This window comes from Candoia aspera, chromosome 2 (genome assembly GCF_035149785.1).
Source record: "Candoia aspera isolate rCanAsp1 chromosome 2, rCanAsp1.hap2, whole genome shotgun sequence".
Taxonomy (NCBI): Eukaryota; Metazoa; Chordata; class Lepidosauria; order Squamata; family Boidae; genus Candoia; species Candoia aspera.
Window position 1 is genome coordinate 163669617 of NC_086154.1, and position 13698 is coordinate 163683314.

The 13698-nt window shown below is 38.6% G+C and overlaps 1 protein-coding gene across 2 annotated transcripts in view; it reads left to right on the forward strand.

Annotated features, from left to right (window-relative positions):
* Positions 1–13698, forward strand: part of PIANP (PILR alpha associated neural protein) — a 32690-nt gene that overhangs the window by 7720 nt on the left and 11272 nt on the right. The window contains exon 2 of one of the 2 annotated variants that reach the window (XM_063294682.1): positions 4528–4599. The exons of the other annotated variant lie outside the window; for it this stretch is intronic. The gene's annotated coding sequence lies outside the window, so the exon portion shown is untranslated. The remainder of the gene's footprint in view (positions 1–4527; positions 4600–13698) is intronic. 2 annotated transcript variants of the gene reach the window in all.

Here is a 13698-nt window from a genome sequence, read left to right on the forward strand (position 1 = left end):
GATGAATACAGTGGCTGAGTACTGATGAGCAAAGGCCAAAGCTGGTGATTCTCAGGCCAGACAAATCCGTTTTGTAAATATTGAGCAGATATCTCCAGTTCTTAAGGCCAAGGAAAAGAATGGCCAAGAGTCCATGAATGTGAACAGGCAGAAGGAAAAGGCCTAGCATTTAAACTTTAGAGCAAGCATATACTGTATGTTGGGCTTGATTTCTGCATACTGCAGTAGGCAGATTTTCTGTGCATATATTACTTCTTTCTTATCTGCAATAAAGCAACTTACTCAGCCATGTCATGTCTGTGAAGCTTCTGTGGTTAGCAAATTCCTGAATAAAAGGTTGAAAGTCTAGAGTGCTGAGATTTATTACCATGCCTGGTGTGAAGTCTGACACAATGCCAGATTGGTTGAAATGCCATGTGCAGAGGGGCTGTCCATATTTATGGAGGATCTACATTGGGAATAACAATTCTTTTATGGGCGCCAGGGGCTTGTAATTAACATTTTTGGTAGAGTAAGGGCCCTAGTTGCAAAGTTGTCACATGTGTGGATTGCATCAGAATGTCTAGTTTGTTTGTTTTTTCCTGAGTGCTTTGAGAGAATTTGGGGAATGTTCTTTGTTTTGTAAATCAATATAAGTAAAACTATTTTAAGACTTACCCTATAATTTTCATGTGTTACCACAAAATTATGAGGATCTGTTGCTCACTTTTGGTAACTATAGTTGCAGGGATCTCTGTGTTTGCCTACCCATGATTTACGTTATACCATTGATCGCCATTCCTTTATATTTTCCTTGATTTTTCCATCTCTTTTAAAAGTTCATAAAATCCAAACTTTTAATTAAAAGAATTGAACAGTGACATAATCTCACCTTAAAATCAGTGTTCCATCTTTTTCAAGTCGGAAGACTGATGTTTTAAGTAATTGATATTACTATATCTCTATAAATTGCCTTCTCTGTCAGTTCAGTTGTATTTATTTTAATTAATTTATTATTATTATTATTATTATTATTATTATTATTTTGGTTTCGGGGCTGCCCAACCCTATAACAACTCTGGGCTGCTTACAGACTGTAGCAGTGGAATTCATTTTTAAAATCAAAATTTCAGTTTGTGCTCATTAATTTACAGGACAAAAACTAAAATACTTGCATGCTTAAATGAAGCAGCAACAATGTGGCACAAACTAAGTATTTTTTCCAATTTTAGCAATGTGTGTACTTTCTAAACATATACTGTATATTAAATTTCTACTCTTCCTTTTAATATATATTTTAAATATTTATGCAGTAGGACTTTAAATTAAATAGCACTTTAGCCCATGTTTTAAATTAATTGTTTAAAAGTAAACATGTTGCAAAAATGTTTTAGAAACATTCTGTCTTTCCTAGTCACGTAGTCACAAGAGCTCCTTGTGTGGCAGAACATAATACAATAAATTTATAATCTGGAATGTGTGGAAAGTCACCTGCTCTCTACATATAGCTGACACTGGAAAAGCATTAAGGGTAGAAAGCCTCCAGTCTACCAGGACCTCCAAACTTCTCTGTTCTGGCCCATGGTTTCTGCACTGCTGCAAATTGTAATGCAAAATCTAGTGCACCAGTGAAATGTTGCCCCTTTGTTTCATGGGCATTTCTGAGTTTGTGCCATAGAAGACAATTGGAACCTGACCATATCTTCTCAACTTAAATAAATTTTGGAAAAATTTAGCTCCTATCGATGAGCTGCATTGTGTAACTCACTTTTTCAAAAGCAGAAGCAGGAAAAAAATCGAAATAGTCAAGATATATGTACTGGCATGGCAAAATCAGCAATTATTTGGGCAGAACTAGCATAATTTATTCCAAGTGTGTTTATTTATGCATGTCACAGGATCCAAGTAGACTAAATATTAACTACTATATGTTCTTTCTTTGACAGAGTGATAAATTTAGGTAAAGCTGATGCAGTCAGAAAAGCACTTCAGAAGATTTCATATGATGCGACTGAGCCAGAAAAATCTAGTCTAGGTTATCAACTGATAGTTTATTATGCTCAGCACACAATTGACTCACCAATAATATGGGAGCATGAAACCACGGTTTGCTTCACACATCTAATACATGGTTGGTTTAACCGTAGTTTGCTGAATAAATCACAAATGGCTGCATTTGCAAGTTATCACTTACGAAAGTTTTACTTGCTTAAATGAAGTAGCAGTGAATAGAGAATGAACAGCATGTAACGTTCTCATTCTATCAGGCAGGAACCTAAGCTTGTGCTGTGTGGAAGTACGCCTCTTATCTATCAAGGAAGTGCTACTTCGTTCTCCTTCCTCTACACACTCGCTTATCAGGAAACACACACAGCATTCACACATTTTACGAACCCGTTTTATGTAACCATGGTGTAATTGAAAGAAGATCAGTTGGCTGCATTTGAACATATACTAAATAGGTTTGCAAATTTCAGTGGCTAGGTTCACGCAATATGCTAAGTCAAAACCTCAGTGTTGGCTTAGCATTTTGTATGAATTCAAGTTTGATCTTAACTAATGTGCGAATCCAGCTACTTTGTGCACATTGCGTGAAACATTTATCCACACAGTTGTTGAGTACTTAATGTACATAAAGTACATAACTCTTTTATTCTTTAAAACATGATTGCAACTTAACCACTGTAGAGATAGGCCTTTATGAAGTTTACAATCCGATAGAGCTCCTATAAGCCTGTCTTTCACTTTAGCAAAACGATTGGGCACACATTTCATCACTTGTCTGGCTTTTCAAAAAATTAGACTTCTAGTCTTTGTGGCAGTAAACATAGGCTTATAGGATCCTTTCTGGAAATGGCTAGCACAATCTTAGAAACCACAAGAGAGAGTAAGATTTGGCGTTACTTTTCCTTCCAAGATTTCCTTGCCATTTCTCATGGCATGGAAGTGGAAGAAGTTACACAGTGTGTGAATTACGAAGCTATGTGTAACAACTACAGTAGAATACAGAGTTAGGATGTCAAAATACAATATGTACAGCTCTGTAGAGAGAACAACACTCCATCTGATACTCTAAGCCTTTCGTACATCAATATATCTTAATGTGTTAAAGCTACATTATTGAACAAATAATAACATGTTTATGACTTAAAAAGGGGATATGGAATATTTCTCACCCCAAAAAAGAGAAGCCTTCTGCAGTGGCAATTTAGAGCATCACCAGATCATTGCTGGGACACTAATGCAGAAGCATACTGCAGACAGGTTTTATGTTGCTACAGCGATGACTGAGCGATGCTATAAATTCTCAGTCTGGACGGGCTCTGAGCATGTTGAACCCAGACATAAGAAACCTGAAGGAAATTTGTGTGTGCAATTTTCCCATAATTTAACAGTGTATGATTTAAAATCTGTAAGCAGAACAAAAACTAACTTATTTAGGTCATCAGAGGGCAATGTGAAAAGGATAGATGACGGATGCAAGGTGGAATAATGAAGGTAATAAATAAAGCATCACAGAAAATGCATATATTCATGTATTTTGGGTCAATGAAACAGAAGAAGCCACTGACAGGGAAAAGGGTTGCATGCAAGTAGGAAGGGGATGGCTCAGAGTTCATTAGGGAGCCAGTTTGGTGCAGTGGTTAAGATGCTGGCCTAGAAACAAGGGGACTGTGAGTTTGAGGCTTCCCTTAGGCACGAAAGCCAACTTGGGGGACTTTGGGCCAGTTACTCTCTCTCAGTCCAGCCTAACATACAGGGTTGTTGTGGAGAAATAGGAAGCAGGAGTATTAAGTATGTTCGCCACCTTGGGTTATATATATTAAAAAGGATGGGACAAAATATAACAACAACAACAACAACAACCACCACCAGAGTTAACAGTACTAAAGCAATACATCAGGGGGCACCACACTGGGAGAACGTTACAGTAAATGAGATATATGGCATAAACAGTATGCCCAATTACATTGCCTGCTATAACAGACTGAAGGCAACTGAAGTAAGCAAAAGATACCAAATGATGCCGGCTGACAGTAGACTTCAAACAATGTAAGGATTATGTCCTGATAATGCAACTGATGATGCATGAGAACTTGAAAGTGCTCTATGCAAGTTAGGTGCTCTTTGCAAATTTGTAACCTGTTAAAATATTGCTGTATTTTTTAAAAGCAGAAGAAACAATAAAAATGCATAGCCAAGAACATGAACAGCTAAGCACAATTGATTATCCCACATTTTCCATCCTCCCAATCTCACTGCTATATAAATCAAGACAATCTCAACATCTTCAAAAATCCCAATTCAGCACCCTACAAGGACATCTGGAAAATGCAACCTGCCTCTTTCTGAGCTCAGGGAGGTTCCAAACCCTCACTTCTTCATCTGATGTTCCTGCCATGTGTGGGAGTTGGAAAACTATTAGTAGATGCAGGAACAATTTCTTTCCTACAGAATCCTGTTTAATCATTCAGCCTATAAATAAGCCCACAAAGCTTGAAATGTGAAGTATGTACTTTGTTCTAACAGTGATTTTTTTTTAACCAGCCATCCAACCTGAGTATGGATTGGAAACAGGCTTCTCCCATCCCCAAAACAAAGAGGACACTTCTCACGAAGGTTGGAAGAAATAGAGGGGTTTCATTTTCTCAACTTTATTAACATGCATTCAGTTTAGAGGCTATCTCAATCACTGTGGCGGTGCTGGGTGACATGCAACTATACTTTAACAGCTCACGTTAGTGACTGTAACCACAGACATCAATCAGACTCGAAAACAAGGTCACAACTCATCCTGCCCCACTAGAATTAATTAAGCAGCAATATATAATTTAGAAGGCTCTAATGGCTGTGGCAGTACAGTTACGGTTACTTCGTTTGCACTAACAGCAGGTATGGTGTCAACACCCTTCCTGGCTTTTATGGGAAACCCCCATTGCAACTGATGGAATCCTGTGAATACTCCAAACCACTACAGGTAGTCCTCCTATAGTAGCCGTTCGCAGTTACGATGGTGATGAAAAGGTAACTTGGCAATCAATCCTTGCATTTATGATCTTCACAGGTCTGTAAAGCAAAGGAAAGCTGAAGTAAGATCATAAGCACTGTTGCGTTTTCACTTAGCAACCACTTCGCTTAATGACTGAGTTGCTGGTCCCAATTGTGGTTGCTAAATGAGGACTACCTGTACTTCAGTGTTTCTCAGCCTTGGCAACTTTAAGAGGTGTAGACTTCAACTCCCAGAATTCCCCAGCCAGCATGGGAAATTCTGGGAGTTGAAGTCCACACCTCTTAAAGTTGTCAAGATTGAGAAACACTGCACTAGTTTATTTATGACTACTATCTAAGTAATCCTTTCTCACTGCCTCCCTCCCCTCTGCAAAAATTCTGCCTTTTCTTACCACCCCTTTCCCTAGCCCTTCTCATGGGAATTTACCAGTATTTTTGATGAAATGGATGTGATTCACCAAAGCTTATGTTTTAGCTTTTAAGTTGCCATGAGGTTCCAGGTTACTCTTTTAGTTCTGTCTGTGGAGATAAACTTTCATCCAAGCAATCTCACATCTAAAGCTTGAGGAGCACATCTTTTCTGAAGAGCCTTTTCTCAAACACTCTTATTCCACCTTCACCCCAAATATTAATGTAGTTAAAAGTAAATACACCTGCTCGGCTTCAATCGTTTCTTGTCCTTGCCTTATGCATTCTTCCCCCTCTGCTTCTTGCTGCTCCAAAAAGGGAAATCCAGAACGAGAAGTGGCTGGATGTCTTGATGCTGATGGGTCCTTGTGCTTCCACACAGGGGCATTCGTGGTGTTTTATTCAAACTGGATCTTAGTCAGAGGTTTTAGCTACAAATATTTTCAGGCAGGCAGCAGAGACCTGTCTGTTTGAGCTTAATTTGTTACACACATACCCAATAGCATGTTTTATTTACACTGGAGTATTTTATTGAATGCAACATTGTGAATGGCACTGTTATAGGAGAGTGTCACTGGCGTTTCTGAAAAGGGGTGCCACATTTTCCTTCTCTCTCCATGCTTTTGCCCCAGAAATTTTATTTTGCCTTTTTTCCTGTTTATGAGTACCTATTTTGATTTCTGCAGAGGGCAAGTGCTTCACCTGCCACACCGCTCAAACTGGTGTGCATGCATGCATCTTTTTGTCATGGTGAAATAACTCCCCAAGAAAACCAACAAACTGGAGAGGTCCAAATAAGCATTTATTAGTCCAAAATAGGTGAAAGAGAGTCTCTTGTATCTTGCATTCAGGTGAGAGAACAGCAAGAGCTGCAAGGTGAAATTGATCTTATATAGAGTATGGATCAAAGACAGTCTGAGCAGGTGGGCATGCTTACAGAAGTTCTCAAATACAGAAAGAATTGGTTTACAACTGGTAAAGAAACAAGATAACCACAAAAGTGAACATCCTTCATGGTGTGAAAACATTACAAACGCGTTCCTTGAAATGCAACATAGCAGCTTTGATATACGACGTATTCCAAGGCTCTAATTGTTATTCCAACAAGCAACCCCTGAACTTTACTGCAGGAGGAAGAGAGGTAAGGAAATGCCTTGAATCTACTGCCTCCTCTCAAGGCATGAACTCTGTAATCAGTTAGTAGGCACAGATTGGCACAATAATAAAAATTCCATTCTGGAGGATATTACATGAGAAATAGACACAAATGACTTCTATGAACCTGAAGAAACACTTGTGCATGAACATGGTTATATAATTGATTCAACTTCGGTTCTTATTCCAACCCACCACATTTTAAACAGAAAGGCAGCCAGGCCACCCCATCCTAGCAACAATGCCCCCAAAAGTCATTTTTGCAATGCATCTTCCCACTGCCTATCTCACCGAGGCTCAGCCCTCTCCTTTGCGTGCAGTGTGGAATAGAAGCAATCCTATGTATGTACAGAGAGCTCTGAGAGATTAAGAGGAGCAGAAGGGTTTGGCATCCATACCACTTTCCTATCTTCTTCGGTTAATCCTTTCCTCAAGTCAGTTTGCCTCTTCTCAAGCATGAAGCACAAGTCCTAAATATGTTTCTCTTTTTCCAAAGCAGTGATGGAGCTATCTCAGCATCTGGATGCACTTTGTCTCTCTCTCTCTGTCTCTCTCTCTCTCTCTCTCTCACACACACAAGGTTCCCTCTACACAACATTATGTAAGTACAAGAGATTGCAATGATATTTCAGTTAGTACAGCACTAAAAATGAAATCCTTCCATGTGTATCCTGTCCTCAATATATTCGGAATCTGAAGATGATTTTTGCCCTTTAAGAAACGAAAAAAACAGGAAAACCAGAAGAGAATTAAGAAGTGAACAATAGGTAGATTAAATCAGACCATGCAATCACCAGGAACTGGTGGGAATCTTTATATTTTAAGCTTTTAGCTAATATTGGAGAAAACAGCCTGTGTTAAATCAATGGAAAGGATGCTGAATCTCTACACGTGGGGAAAATAAATAAAGGGAAGAGAAAGAAGAATTAATATTCCTTCCCTGCATATTGGGATGGGCAGATGAAACTAGAGTGGGACCTGCTGATAGATTTCTGGGCAATTCTGCAGGGGGTTCTGATTCTCAAATATCTAAAATAAATACATGCATATCCATCATGCTATTTCCTTTCAAGTCAAGCAATGTTATGGAAAGCAGAGAAAAGGAGTGAGAGTAAGCAGAAAATACTAGAAGTAGGAGATAAATCAAATCTAGTTTACACAGCATGTTTCACTATACTTCTGACTCCTTTTCTTACCTTGCAAACTGTCCTTGCTTCCACCATGTTGATGCACCAATTCACAGATTACCTTTTGTTCTTACCACTCTTTCTGAGGACCTTGTCAACTCCATGTTGACATGCCTTTCTCAGTCTTCCCCTTTCTATCAGGTCATTCACTCTCGCTTCATATATTAATTTTGTGATCTTCATTTATTCCCAATAGGATCAAATCCCTCAGCATATCTACAGTATTTCCTACAGGTCACTCATTTTTGTATTCAAACCACTTTCATTCATCACCCATACATTCTTGACCCTATTTTTTCTTGCTTTACTACACACGTTTCTTAAATAATCCATTCTCATTACATGCAACTTATATTTTCTTCTGACATATCCAGCTCTAACTTGCATATAACAAACTAGATAGAAGCACACTCTTACACAGAGCTATTTTTACTTATTTCAAGATATATTAATTATTCACAACAGACCACATACTACGCCCTATCTTTCTACTAGCATTTGCATGTCTTAAATTTTATCTAACCATTTTCCTATCTACAGTGTCTGTCTGTTTGTCTGTCTGTCTGTTACCATCTATATCTACATACACAAGCACTGCTTTCAAGTCAGTCTTGACTCCTGGTGACTGCCTGGACAAGTCCCTGCAGTTTTCTTGACAAGATTTCAGAAACTGTTTGCTCTTTCCTAGGGCTAAGAAAGAAGGACTGGCCCAAGGTCACCCGGCTTCATGCCTAAAACCAGAACTCATAGTCTCCTAGTTTGTAGCCTGGTGCCTTAACTACTACATCAAACTAGCTCTCATTTCCTTATCTATTTATCCATAAATATATTAAGGAACAAACAGTATACAGCTAGTCCTCATTTAGCCACTGCCTCATTTAGTGACCATTTGCAGTTATGACGGTGATGAAAAAGTAACTTTGTGACCAATCTTCTCATTTATGATCTCCGCAGGTCTGTAAAGCAAGGAAAGCTGAAGTAAGATCATAAGCACAGTCACGGTTTCACTTAGCAACTACTTTGCTTAATGCCCAAATTGCTGGTCCCAGTTGTGGTCGTTAAATGAGGACTACCCATACATCCCTATCTTGCTTCCTGGCTATACTTGACAAACTAATCAGTTTTCCATTCACTCTTAAACTTTTCTTTTTGTATATGGGAACTATAAAAGAATTCTCCTGATTGTTAGACAAAGATGCATTTTCCACTTAGACATTAAACAGGTTTTACAGATACTCCATAAACAAACCACATCCATATTTTAATGTTTCTTCTGTTTCACTGTTTACACCTGCAGCCTTACTATTTTTCAACATGCTCACAGTGTTTATGACTTCCCTTTAATCAATTTTTTGGATGCTTATGTTTCATTCATTCCAATTTTACTCTTGACATCCACCAAAAATAATTTCATAGTTTTGATTTTTAATTGGGTTTACTTTGCTGGAGATTCCTCATTTAGCCCTGTTTACCCAATTCCCAAACAACTTTTTTCATTTCCACTAAAAGCAGTCTGCATTTTCTCTGCCACTTTTAATCTCAACTGTTCATAGTATACTTTGATTACACTTTGCAACTATCTTTATCTTTATATACATAGTAATACACTCTATCATTTACCGTTTTTGCTGTGATCATTCTGTTACATGCATTTTTCTCATCCACCGCCCCTTTCACTTCATCTTTCCAAGAGTCCTTCTTCAAGCTTCCTTTTAGTGAAATGACACCCTTGTGTGGCACTTTGTAACATAATTTTTTTTCAGTCTGTTTCTAGCAACTTTCACATCCTTTCTCTGGATTCCAATCATTCATTTATTCTGTTAAGTGATTAGTGTTATCTTCTAATATTGCAGAAGACTCATACTTTCTCTGCCTGCAATCATCCACCTTCATTCTAATTTCTTTTGCTTCTTTTATCCATTTTCCCCAAAATCAACTCATGATACTACTAAAAAAGTCTATTCCACTTCATTGCCTGTGTATCCTCCACTAGTTCTCAGACTTTCAGCATAGACAATCAAATCAATCACACTTTTAGCATGAATCATCTTTTGCTTAAATCATGTCTTTGAAACCAACATTTTTCTAAGCAGATACCAAACAAACACTATTCTCATTCATTCTCAGGAGGGCTGAATTATTTTTTCTTCTCCTCTCATTCCCATCCATTGTTCATATCATGTAACAGAAAATATTTTCCTGTGGATTCCATCCATTTAGAATGTTGTACAATTTTACCCCAAAATCATTCCTAGTTCTTCTATTATCACAGTCACTGAACTGTAACATGCAATTATAGCCAAACTATGACTTCATACTTTCATATGCACTTACAACAATGAGATCTATTATATCCTGCTCTTTTCTTTTAATTTTGCAAACACAGAGTGTATCCATTTTTCTTTCTTTCATTTCATTCATATATTAATGCTGTTTGCCATATATTCTTCTTACTTTATAACTCACAGTCTACCATATGCCATAGTCATTCCCAGATGGGCCCCCAGGAATTGACTGTCACTTCCCATAAATGATTTTGATCAATCAGAGGTTTCAAATAACGTTTTTTAGTAAGAAGACAAGACGGGGTTACAGCCTTAGTCATACCATGTCACGTGCAGCATTCCCTGTTAAGATTAAGAACAGTTTGGGCAAATTTGGACAGTATGGCACAGGAGGAGCCAAAGCCCAGTTTATCTCAGTGTGTGCTCATGGTATTCTATACAAACTAGGATCTCTAAAGTACCTTGCAATCCAACAAGCCACTGCTGCATCCTACCAACTAGGAAGTACATGCAGTGTATGTATACAGACCTACAGAAAAATAAATGGGAGGATAGGAATCAGGAACAGATTTTTGTGTGAATTGATTTGTGGATTACACATGCTTGGATTGAGTTAGTGTCCAGCAGCTCCTTCATTTTTAACATTTGTCCTCCCATACAAGCTACTATTTTGCATCTGGCTATGGCTATGGATCCTAGGTACAAATTAAAAAAAAAAAAATGGATATCCCAAACTTGTCTGTCCTGCCCTAGAAATTGAGATTTCAGTTTCAATGCTTAAGTCAGCAAAATACTGATAATATAGTGATTTCCCTTCTGAAGCCATTAGTGGACAGCTAGGAGCACTGAATGGAGCAGAGCTTAACACAGCAGAGAAGCTGTGCACAGAAAAAGAATATTAAATAGCTTTAATGAGCACATCAGAGAAACACAGGTTATTGATCTTACACACTCAGCCCTCCCAAGCATAAAGAATCACATGCTTAGACAAATTAGGTTTAAAAGTAAAAAGAGTCTTACTAATTTTATTCTTGGTTCAGTTACATCCATCTTTGGCGGAAGAATGAAGATTTTTTGTTTCTTCTGTTCCCTAAATTTAATGAAATCTTAGCCCTCATAGCTGCTAAGAGCTGCATGCAGATAGGGGTGGAATCCTGATTCTTAGGCCCACTGCATGGCCCAAGATGGAGGGAGAACCGCAAAAGCATGCATGCTGCCTCTTCAGTTGATGGAAGAAGGAGAAGAGAGAGAGAGGAAGTGGGAGTGGCAACAAACAGCTTCCTCACACATACATATGCTAAATGAGGCATGCTGATTTGTTAACATCTCCAACACCTTCTAAGTTTGGTGTGTAAGTTGTGTATCAACCATACAACTCTCTAGCACATAAAGCTGACTTCCCCAATCTGGTGCCCTTCAACTCCCATAATCCCTGGGCAGCATAGTTTCCAGCTATGCTGACAAGAGATTGTAGGAGCTGAAGTTAGGTACATTGAAGTGCAACAGGTGGGGGAAGGCAGCCTAGCGGGAAGAGGCTTTGGAAAAGTATCTTAGTCTTTGAAAAGCACTGCAAGCTTTTAATATCTGGTACTTTCCTATGCACAGATAAACTGTATGTGAGATTATCCAGAAGGCACTTGCTGAAATATATCTGAACAATTCTGGAATTCTGCAATTTGAGAATACTGTATAGTATCATGCTAGTCTACATGAACAATAGTTCAAAACACAAGCCAGAACATAAAACTCACTTGTATCAAATGTATTTTATGTGGAAAAGGAAAGTGGAGGAAGAAGAGCGAAGAGGCAGCTATGAAAAGGGCAAAAGAGGAACGTTGGAAAGCCATTTTAGCCAACCAGAAAGTAAATACTAAATATTTTATGGGAACATTTTTTCTCTCTAAATTCTTAAACAGGCTTGGAATCTTTTCTCGCTGATTCATTCCCTTTCACAAGCTCCTGTTTTTATCATTCTAAATTTATTCTTATTCCTTTTCTTGTCTGCATGCACAATTAAAGTGGTTCTTTATATGAAGTGGATTACACATTTCATACTATAAATACATGCAGGAACTGTTAAGTTTTTAAGTGCAAAAAAATCAGTGACACTAAATTTCTTTTTCAATCTCAGTAGCAGCAATGTTAATGTTGATGGTAGTGACGCTTTCACATGCTTGTCTATTCATTTTTTTTCATGTCTCTGAGTGCAAATGTATGCACAAAATGGGAAACTTGGGTCAAGTTTTCTCTGTATATCAGGCTACATCCTATGTATATTTATAGCACGTGGTATCTTCATAAAAGTTGAAAGAACCAGAGGAAAATGTAGGAAGTTTATAATCACTTGGTAATCATAAGGTTCTTTCTCACTGCCAAATTTGAAGCCATTAGTGGACAGCTAGAACCACTGAATGGAGCAGAGCTTAACACAGCGAAAGATGTGCACAGAAAAAGAATATTATCTAAAACAGCTTTAATGAGCATGTTAGAGAAAAATAGGTTATTGATCTTACACACTTAGCCCACCCAAGCATGAAGAATTACACACTTAGACAAAGTAGGTTCAAAAATAAGTAAAAAGAAGTCTTACTGATTTATTTGGTCCAGTTACATCCATCTTGGAAGAAAGGTTGATTATTCTGGTTCTTCTTTCTGTTCCTAAACTTTATTAACTCTTAGCCCTCATTGCTGCTAAGAGCTGCATGCAAAAAGGGGGAAACTCTTTCCCTAGGCCCACCGCATGACCCAAGATGAAAGAGCAGCACACAGCTTCATGCTGCTTCCCAGATGGAGAGGAAGAGGAAATGAGGAATGTGGGAGGGACAACAAACAGCTTCCTCCAGAAGTACATGGAGAATTTACATCCTAAAATGAACTCATCCACATGCTAATGAGGCATGCTGATTTGCTAATACCTCCAACAAAATTTAGAGGCTACCAGACCTTGAACTTGCAGCAAACAAAACTGGCTTAACATTTGCTACTTCACTTGGCAAACCTACCCTACTGCTGAGAAATGGTGCTTGCTTTATCGGGGACGCGAAAGAGGGAGATTGGTGAATTCCCCCAGGATTGCTTGTCTCTTCTCCCATGTAACATTTGCCACATGGGGTTGGGCTGGAGCTGGACAGGAGGCAAATTTTGACAGATGGCTAAGCTGGCAAGTTTAGCCATCTCTCAATACTCACTCTGGTTTTGCTCAAGTCTTTTGCATGGGTGTGTTGAAAGGGAACCCAACTATCAGCTGATACCATGGGCTTAGCACTCTTCCTGAATATGAGGTTAAAGTTCTTTCAGAAAAACACAGGTTAGTACTCTTCCAGAAGAACTATGATATCAACTGATAATCAAACTCCTTCTAGAGATGAGGTCATTCTTATTTCAGGAGTGCATTAAATCAGTGTTCAAAAGCAACAGATGTCAGGCACCAGAAGGGTTGTGCTATGAATCAGCAGAGTTAAACCCATCTCTTTCTCTACTCCTCCCCAAGTTCCCCATGCAGACTCCTCCTACCACTACTACTGGTCAGCTGTTGTTCAGTCTCAAACCAGGGATCACCTTGCAGGCTTGCTGATACATGGGAAGAGCCTGGCTTGAAAGAACAGGCTCTTCTGCTTGTCAGAGCAAGACAGGGCCCAGGGATTAGAGGGGGGCCGGCCATGCCCACATCAGCC